We start from the raw sequence: 10,009 nt of genomic DNA, 5'->3' as shown, positions 1-10,009 counted from the left end.
TGTTTTCTTTCTTTCTTTCTTTTCACACTTTCATCTCCTGTTTCTGTTGTACGTGTTAGTGTTAGTGCAGTTTTCGTTCTTAAGCTCCCAGTTCATTTTCTGGCTTGCGATACTTCTCTTCTCTTTTTCTACTTTCCTCTCCCTTCTCTCTCTCTTTCTCTCTCAATCACTGTTGATTTAGAACTCAAAATATCCTTATTTCCTCCCTCTCTCTCTCTCTCTCTCTCCCTCTCTCTCTCTTTCTCTCTCTCTCTCTCTCTCTCTGTTGTTCTCTGTGTGAGCAGGGACTTAATTCATCTTGGACTTGGGGTGCGGATCAGAGAACCAGGGCACTGCTGGCTACAACCACCACCACTACAATTAATCAATCACCCAACTAAGTCAATTCATCTAATTAATGCCTAATTAGAGGACCGGGCGCCCTGCCAACACATACGCCAACCAATGTCACCTGACCCCCCCCCCCCACATCTCTCCTGTCACCTCTGCACAGAAACCCACCTTGACTGGGTTGAGGTGGAAAAGGAAGTGTGTGTGTGTGTGTGTGTGCATGTGCGTGTGTGTGAGTGCGTGCGTGCGTGTGTACGTTGGTGAGTGTGTGTTTGTGGGAGGGGGTTAGATAGGTCAGAACCTACCTCCCTGTCCGTTTCCTCATTGATAATAAGATAGCTGCTGTCTGAGGCACAAAGACTCCCTTACCAGTGAGAGGTCCTGGACGAGCTCATTGATGGCCAGCGTAGTGGGAAAGCTCTGGAGCTGGGTTGCCTCACGTCCGAGGTGCATCTGGTTCTCCGGTGGTTCCTGCCAGCCTTGTTTACGGAACAGGGCAGAACGCCAGGCCCTCTGGATGCTGGAATAACGGGGGGGAATATTGATCAGGATGTATAGGTGCTACAACCACAAAGTAAAAATCTATCCCTTTTTCCTTTTTTTGGCTTTCCCTGTCACTGTTTCATCATTCAGTTATCGACTCTTTGTAGATGCCTCTCTCGCTTGCTTGCTCACTCTATCTCTCTCTCTCTCTCTCTCTCTCTCTCTCTCTCTTGTTCACTGACCTGAATCTTGAAATTAATGTGGGCAACCTTCCCATACATCCCAGGTATATCCATATAGATGTTGGCCAAGAGCAAGATGTTGGCCAAATTCAATCACATGCAATATTGCACAGGTTCAAAACCCAGGACCCCCCGCCCCCACCAACCCACACACACACACACACACACACACACACACACACACACACACACACACACACACACACACACACACACACACACACACACACACACACACACACACACACACACACACACACACACACACACACACACTCCAGCACCTGTACATAAGAGGAAAGCATGGCCCAAGGCGACAGCTACTCCAGTCAGACTACACTAAAGCAGAGGCTGATATGTCCCCAGGGGCTTGCCGTAGGTCAGGGCTACAAGCTGAAGTCACTTGGCAGTGAACCCAATCCCTGGAGAAATTGGATTACTCTCCGGGCCAGTATCGATGTGGCCCCCCTGACAGCGACCAAAAAGCACCTCCATTACAGGGACAATGTGAGCTTAACAAAATAATTACAGGAACAAAATTACACACAGGGGGACACACACAAAAGCCACCAACCCACACACACACACAACACACACGCACACACACACACAAAACACACACACACACACACACACATACACACACACACACACACACGCACAGCCACAAACACACAGAAACACATCGCTGGCCACCACCTGTTTCCTGAACCCTATTTACTCACACAAAGCACAGAAGCTAATGACTAATGACACTACACTTACATCGAAGCTGCACATCCAATGATTCTGTTTGACCCAGGGAGGAAATTCACTTATCAGCTATACTACCCCCAGCTCTTTACACTGCCCCCGTGTGGTGAGGTAAGGTAAGGACTCTGCTCACATGACAGCCTTGCTCTCCCAGTACTGTTGTTGCTCTCTGCGATGAGTACTGTTATCTTCCTCCACCGCATGGATGTAGACATTCCTAAAGCCACAGTGAACACATGAAGTCAACACAAACACATGAAGTCAACACAAACACACAAACACATGAAGTCAACACAAACACATGAAGTCAACACAAACACACAAACACATGAAGTCAACACAAACACATGAAGTCAACACAAACACACAAACACATGAAGTCAACACAAACACACAAACACATGAAGTCAACACAAACACATGAAGTCAACACAAACACACAAACACATGAAGTCAACACAAACACATGAAGTCAACACAAACCCACAAACACATGAAGTCAACATAAACACATGAAGTCAACACAAACACATGAAGTCAACACAAACACATGAAGTCAAAACAAACACATGAAGACATCACAAACACATGAAGTCAACACAAACACATGAAGGCAACACAAACACATGAAGTCATCACAAACACATGAAGTCAACACAAACACATGAAGTCAAAACAAACACATGAAGGCATCAAAAACATATGAAGTCAACACAAACACATGAAGGCAACACAAACACATGAAATCAACACAAACACATGAAGTCAACACAAACACATGAAGTCAAAACAAACACATGAAGTCAACACAAACACATGAAGTCAACACAAACACATGAAGTCAAAACAAACACATGAAGGCATCACAAACACATGAAGTCAACACCAACACAGAAGCCAACACATGACCTGTGCAGCACTGAGCAAACCAAACGGCAGAAGCCTCACTGGTTTGCCAATACTGCACACTTTGCAGCAGAATACTTTAGAGTGGAAAATCAGAATCAGAACTGAAAGTTCAATCACACTTATAATCATAATTGTAATCGTATTTGTGATCATAATTGCAATGATAATCATACTCATAATCATAATTACAGTAGACAGATATAGACATGAGATAATTTAAAGTAACACTGAATGCAGGGGACTATGTTTGTTTCAACTGTATTTTTTGGCCCAACCGTAATATTAGAGATGTAGATCTTACTTCTCCATCTTTTTTTAACATTTTAATTGGATTTTTAGGCATGATTATAACAATCCCATTGTCCATGTTAATATGTTCTTTTTTATTATATCTGTATTTTTAGGCATGACTATAACCATCCCATTGTTCGTGTTACTATGTTTATTTTCTACTGTAGCTGTATTTTAAGACTTTAACGTTCTGCGATCTGTCCACCTCACCTCTCCATCTTGGGGCCCTCAGGTGCTCCTCCTCCTCCGCGGTTACAGAATCTGGTGCACCTCTTCCCCTCCTCCTGCAGGGGACACAGCGAGCCCGCTCAGGTTAGGACAAAAGAGCAGCGCTCATCCCAGCAACAAACACAGACCATTTCAAACACATCCAGCGTAAAAAAGATCATTCCAAATGGGGGAAGACAGATGCAGAGTTCGATGATCTCCACATACACCTTGAGTTTGCACAACGTAAAACAAGTACATACGCCATACCTGAAGCTTGTCCTATTGCGTCTATCAATACCATTCATTGTCATCTATATCAATATGTACAACCCCATTGAAGTATACAGAAGCTTATATAGTGTACATACTGGACCCCTATGCAACTAACACAGTCCTATTAGCATTCTCAAAGTTAGCGCTGTCTTAGCTGACCTTACAAGTTGTAACAGTCGTGAGCTATAGCAGGTAATCAGTTAATGTAACTACTGATTAGTCACTGCCATTAAGTTCCATTATTAGCTCCTTCAATCAAGTTTAATTTGCTTCATAAAGCTTGGCAGCGAATGGGCAAGGTTGAGCCTTTGCATGCAGGTCAAGGACAGAGCCTCCATTGGGCCCCCTCACCAAATCTTAGTCCACAAATATCATACTACCTGACCATATAGCTTATCGCATAATGATAGCGAGAGAGAGAAAACATGGGTTTGGGTTCTGCCCTGTCAGCGGCTCTTCATGATTTTAATTCACTCAACTCGTTTGGAAGAGAGGGATTTAATCAGCCGAATGTAAATCTTCAGTTACACTTTAGCAAGTAGGCCAATCAAAGAGTCGTTTGAGGTGTGAGGACCTGGCATTGTTCCTAACACACACAAACACAGACACACACAGACACAGACACATCTTCGCACATGCACATGCACACTCACTCACACATACACGCACGCTAATGCACACTCACACAGACATACACGCACGCTAATGCACACTCACACAGACACACACACAGACACAGACACATCCTCGCATATGCACATGCACACTCACTCACACACGCACGCACGCACGCACGCACGCACGCACGCACGCACGCACGCACGCACGCACGCACGCACGCACGCACGCACGCACGCACGCACGCACGCACGCACGCACGCACGCACGCACGCACGCAAATGCACACTCATGCACACACAGACGCACTAGATTTTTGAGTAGAGCAATAGTCAACACTACCAGAGCATCTCAACACAAATCCAATAGGGCTATTACAGGCAGCCATGATATTTGTCTTAGTGTGGAAAGACCAGTGCCAGTGCCTGGGCCTGTGCTATTGATTTACATTAACAACTCTGAGTGTCAGGGCTGTGTGTGTAGAACACGAAGAAAGAGAGAGAGAGAGAGAGAGAGAGAGAGAGAGATAGAGGGAAAGAGAGAGAGAGAGAGAGAGAGATAGAGAGGGAAAGAGATAGAGGGAAATATATATATAGAGAGAGAGAGGGAGGAAGAGAGGGAGAGAGAGGGAGAGGGGAAGAGAGAGAGAGAGGGAGAGAAAGAGAAGGAGGGGGGAAAGAGAGTTAGAGACACATTGTGTGTGTGTGTGTGTGTGTGTGTGTGTGTGTGTGTGTGTGTGTGTGTGTGTGTGTGTGTGTGTGTGTGTGTGTGTGTGTGTGTGTGTGTGTGTGTGTGTGTGTGCATGCGAAAGTATGTGTGTGTGTGTGTGTGTGTGAGTGTAAATGTAAAATAGCCCTGATTAATCTCTTAAGAAATGATTGAAGAGGCTTTGCACATAAGGCCGTTGAGTCCATATCTACCTATTTTTGAATACAGTCTTTGGTAACAGCTGGAGTTGTGACAGGGTATGAGGAAGTTATCTTTGAAGCAGTGGCTGCATTAAAACAGATGCATTTTGCTTTGAGCAGTGAGCTGCAAAATACAGAGAAACAAGTAAAGTGTCTCTCCCCATCACTCATTCTATCTACCTCTTATACACACACACACACACACATACTTTTGCATGCACACACACACACACACACACACACACACACACACACACACACACACACACACACACACACACACACACACACACACACACACACACACACACACACACACACACACACAGCTATTCCCCCAGCTTTAGCTGAGAATATATTGAAATCATAAGTTCTCGGAGGCCTGGTTCTTTCAGATAGATGGATGAAGAGCTGCTGTGAATGGGCTCAGTGTGCTGAAAAAGCCTCTACTGAGCCTTCGCTCCTGTCTGCCTGAGGGGGAAACTTTACTGAGTTTTACTATTGTGGTTCAGTCTGCCCATCTGGCCCACATCTGGCACCCGTCTGGCGCAAATCTGGCCCAGACCTGGCAACCATCTGGCGCAAATCTGTCTTGGGTCTGGTTGCTGTCCGGTGCAAATTTGGACTGGATTTGGCAACCATCTGGTGTAAATGTGGCCCAGATCTGGCAACCGTCTGGTGTAAATGTGGCCCAGATCTGGCAACCGTCTGGTGTAAAGAATACGAAGCAAAGAAAATGTAACAACATTTGAAATAAAACCACACAATCTTTGCGTGCATGACAAGACTGATGGGGGATGCTGGATTCTTCAATGACGGTAAACCTCATCTCCCTTGGGGTTCGTCAGGTGCCAGACCATCTGAGTTGCACTTTTTTTTTGCTTTGTTACACACACACACACACACACACACACACACATCTGTCTGGCGCACACCTGGCTAAGATCCTGCAATCGTCTGGCGCAAATACGGCTCAGATCTGGCAACCATTTGGTGCAATTCTGGCCCAGATCTGGCAACCATCTGGTGTTAATCTGGCCCAGATCTGGCCTGGATCTGGCATAGATGCGGTGGAAGGTTCAAAGCTCCCATGCAGAGACTAAAAGCTATCTTGTCTGTCTCCAGATCCACCAACACTAATGACAAACCCTGTAGAAATCAATACAGTTCCTGTTGCTCAACTGGTAAGAGAAAGGTACTGACCACTTCTACAGATCTTCAGTATGTCTTTGCTGTAAGTGTGTTTGGATACAAGCGTCTAAATATAAATGCACAATCCCTTCAGCAGCTATCAAGGCTGTCTTCAGATCCAGACACACTGACGTCAGCCTCCTGGAGCAGAGAGAGAGAGGAAGAGGAGTGAAACTCCAGGCCTTATCAGCACCCACACAGACAATCTGCTGTACACAAATCAGCATTATCAGAGCCCACCGAAGCCTATCGCACATCTCATCTGAGATCTGTCTGCTTTATTTGTGGCCAGATGCTATCGGCAGACCACACCAGCCCACCCACCCCTGGCCCCCACCCTTCCTTGAGCGGCAGGGAAGTGTTGAATCAGGGAAAAAGAAGCACTGTGTATCTATAGGGGATGTTCTTTAATTGGGAGATTGGAAATCAATTTACATGAACGGAGCAAGCAGGGGGCGATTATTCAGAAATGTCGTCAGGCCTGATAGGGCTCATCTTGTATCTCTGCCTACAGGAGGACTGACACATTACATATGGTTATCTTCATAAGCCCTTAATTAATCAGGCCTGAGCCCCTGTTCTCCGGGGGGGATGGGGGTTCAGGGGTTGTATAGATGTTGCCTATAAGGCCCATGCATATAAGTATGCACAGGGAACAGACAGAGCACACTGTTACACTGGGGACACATATGGACAGGCAATAACACAGAGGACAGGTGGTTACACTGAAGAGACACAGACAGACAGACAGACAGACAGACAGACAGACAGACAGACAGACAGACAGACAGACAGACAGACGGTATCGCTGAAGAGACAGACAGACAGACAGACAGACAGACAGACAGACAGACAGACAGACAGACAGACAGACAGACAGACATATAGATAGATAGATAGATAGATAGATAGATAGATAGATAGATAGATAGAAAGATAGATAGATAGATAGACAGACAGATAGATAAATAGAAAGATAAATAGATAGATAGATAGATAGATAGATAGATAATAACACAGAGGACAGATGGCAACACTGGAGAGACAGACAGACAGACAGACAGACAGACAGACAGACAGACAGACAGACTATGAGACAAGACTGAGGAGAGCTTCAAGGCAAACCATCTATATTCTGAGAATGTACCCCTACATCCACTTTCTGTCACATGATCGCAGCAGAGGTTACAGGGGGCGGGAACATTGGCTTGGCAACGCAGGAAGTGGTGAACGAGGACCTCTGCTCACCTTGACCACTCACATCAGGCATATACGTGCAGCCTGTAATTAATTTCCCATCTTTAATTAAGCATTTCATCAAGAGCAGACAGACAGACCTGTTCTGGCAGGCTGGGAAGACAGACAGGCTAAGTTTTAATAGTTGCTTTGGGGGGGGGGGGGGGGGGGTGTTGGAGTTGGGGGGGGCTCACTCAGACACCATCTGTGCTAGGCACACGTTCCGTGGCACACGAGTGTGTGCGCCCATAAAGCCACTCTTAACTGCCATTAAACAATTGAGCAGGAGCTGAGCTGAGGAAACTAAATCAGCCCTCCTGCCAGGGGCGAGCGGAGCAGCCGGAGATGGAGCAGTGCCACCTGGGAAATAACGGCCTCCCCCAGGTCCTGGTCATAAAACCAGCTTCAGCGTGTTTGTGTGACTCAGTCAGGGGCTAACTGTCAAAATGTTTCTCACACACAGACACACTTACCTGAAGCTGCAGAATGCAAACTTAGTAGGCAAAGAAACGAAAACGTTTCCTCATCCTACATACGGAGAGCAGGCATAATGCAAAGTTCATTTGAAGACATCGAACAGTGGAGAGAAGATATGCTGCTCGCATATGAAACACCTCACAGACAAGACTATACAAGGTCTACTCAGGGCTAAAGATATGCATGTGATAATTTGATTTGCGGTGTGATACACATCTGTTAAAATAGTAAGTGTCACTGAACACCCAAACACGAGGAGCTCAGAGGTATTCAGCTTGTGAGGACAAAATAACAAATGATCTGAGCTGCGCTGAGCTCCAAATTGGGGTTTAGATGCAGGGAGGGGCTCTTCCTTTCTTCTGGGTGTGATTCTTTCCTGTGAATCAGCGTGGTGATGAGACAGGTGTTGCTTTCTCGCTTGGGGAAGCACAGGACCCATTACTCCATCTCTCTCATACTCTCTCCCTTGCCTCTCTCTCTCTCTCTCTCTCCATCTCTCTCTCTCTCATACTCTATCCCTTGTCTCTCTCTCTCTCTGTCTCATACTCTCTCCCTTGCCTCTCTCGCTCTCTCTCTCTCTCATACTCTCTCCCTTGCCTCAATCTCTCTCTCCCTCTGTCTGATACTCTCTCCATTGCCTCTCTCTCTCTCTCTCCCTCTCCCTCTCCCTCTCTCTCTCTCTCTCTCTCTCTCCCTCTCCCTCTCTCTCTCTCTCTCGCTCTCTCTTTCTCTCTCTCTCTCTCTGTGAAGGAGAAGCACATGGCTGGCTCGCCACTGCGACACCACCCCATTAAAAGCAGGTGAGACACGACGTGACCAGAGGGATAGATGGAGGAACAGAAAAGGGGAGGAAATAGAGGAGAACAAATTCAAAGACATCAGTGTTTTTTTTTTTCAAGAATACCAAACGTGACTTCCATTGATCTAGCTGATGCGCTCTCCCACTACAGGAGCACGCAAAACAACTCACTCACGCTAGCAACTCACGCTCACTCAAGGTTAGAGCAGGTTTTTAAATGCTAGTGAGCAGAATTATTCTCAAGGTGTACTACACTAACAAAGGCCAAGGTTATAGTGGGATTAACTGACAGCAAACAGAGCCAGTGCCAGTGCCAGTATGCACGCAGCCAGTCTCCTGTGTCGATTTGGATACAAGTCCGCTACATGAGTCGGAAAGAGAGGAGGAACTGGGGGAGCGGAAAGAAAGAAAAGAGCAGTAGAAGTCAAATGGAGAGGATGAGGCGAACCAGGAAGAGAGACAAAAGAGAAGAGGGGGGGATGAAGAGAAGATGGGGGGTGAGGAGAAGAAGGGGGGATGAAGCGAAGAGGGCGGGATGAAGAGAAGAGGGAGGGAAGAAGATAGGAGAGTTGGAGCCTGGATAAAGAGAAGAGGGGGGGATGAAGACAGGAGAGATGGAGCCTGGATAAAGAGAAGAGGGGGGGGTTGAAGAGAAAGCGATGGAGCCTGGATGAAGAGCTCACATGGGGGCGGCGGAGAGCAGGTGCAGAGGGGAAGAGAGGAGATGGAGGGGTGGACACCTGGGAGATGGCCATCGAATGATCAAATGGTCAAATCAGGATGCAAAACTGAAGCGGGTGGGGAGAATTCCCCAGGCTCCGCCGAGCATGTTGAGCTTTGGTTAGCATATGGTGTTGGCATGGCAGCGGGCGGGGAGTGCGGCACAAGCACAAAAACTTCAAACGCATGCCAGGGAGGAGGCATTGCGCTAATTAAAGTCTGCGCGCATTCGTTTAGCCCGAGTGCCTTCCAACACACACACACACACGCGCCAGAGCCCACCGCCAGCCAACACACCAGCGCCACAAAAAGGGCAATGTTTTAACATTCGAGTGCCTAGTGAGCCGTGAAGCATGCACCTGCTTTGCACAAGCACCCCTTACGGCAGCAGATGCAAGGTGTCCGTAGCCATGATCATGGCCTGGTTCGGCACAGATCTTACACTGAGATCACATCTAAAGGTGAAGCAGAATCTCCTGGAGAACTAATTATATCATGTTTATTTGGGTTACGTTTTTTTAATTGGTTTGTTTGTTTGTTTTTGTTTTGATTCTAAGGGTTTATTTGAT

Source organism: Sprattus sprattus (assembly GCF_963457725.1).
Source record: "Sprattus sprattus genome assembly, chromosome: 9".
Lineage (NCBI taxonomy): Eukaryota > Metazoa > Chordata > Actinopteri > Clupeiformes > Clupeidae > Sprattus > Sprattus sprattus.
The sequence above is the reverse complement of the archived record's forward strand: the minus strand, read 5'-3'. Positions refer to the sequence as shown.